Here is a 391-nt window from a genome sequence, read left to right as displayed (position 1 = left end):
CTTGTTTGCTATAAGTAGCCATCATGTTGCCATTGTCTGTCGTCGTGTATTGATGTTGTAACCTGCTGTCGGTGAGTCTAGTCTGTTCATGCCTCGTCAAGTCTGTTCATGCCTCGTCAAGTCTGTTCCTGTCAAGTCTCGGATTATTGTTTGGCTGTTTGAATCACTTGTAAATAAACTGCACTTGGGTTCTTCACTACGCTCGCCTTCAGCGGATTGATTCGTTACATTTATTTAATAATAAATTTATTGATTGTGTATATAATTTTTTTTTTTGTAGTATAATGTAAAAAGTAAAAATATATATTATAAACTAACTAAAAAATATTACTTTTAATAAACTGCCTTTTGGTGAGATAATTAAAATTTTTTTAAATATTTGAAAATATTG

The sequence above is a fragment of the Sinocyclocheilus rhinocerous genome, unplaced genomic scaffold, assembly GCF_001515625.1.
Source record: "Sinocyclocheilus rhinocerous isolate Xijiao unplaced genomic scaffold, SAMN03320098_v1.1 scaffold901, whole genome shotgun sequence".
NCBI lineage: Eukaryota > Metazoa > Chordata > Actinopteri > Cypriniformes > Cyprinidae > Sinocyclocheilus > Sinocyclocheilus rhinocerous.
The sequence above is the reverse complement of the archived record's forward strand: the minus strand, read 5'-3'. Positions refer to the sequence as shown.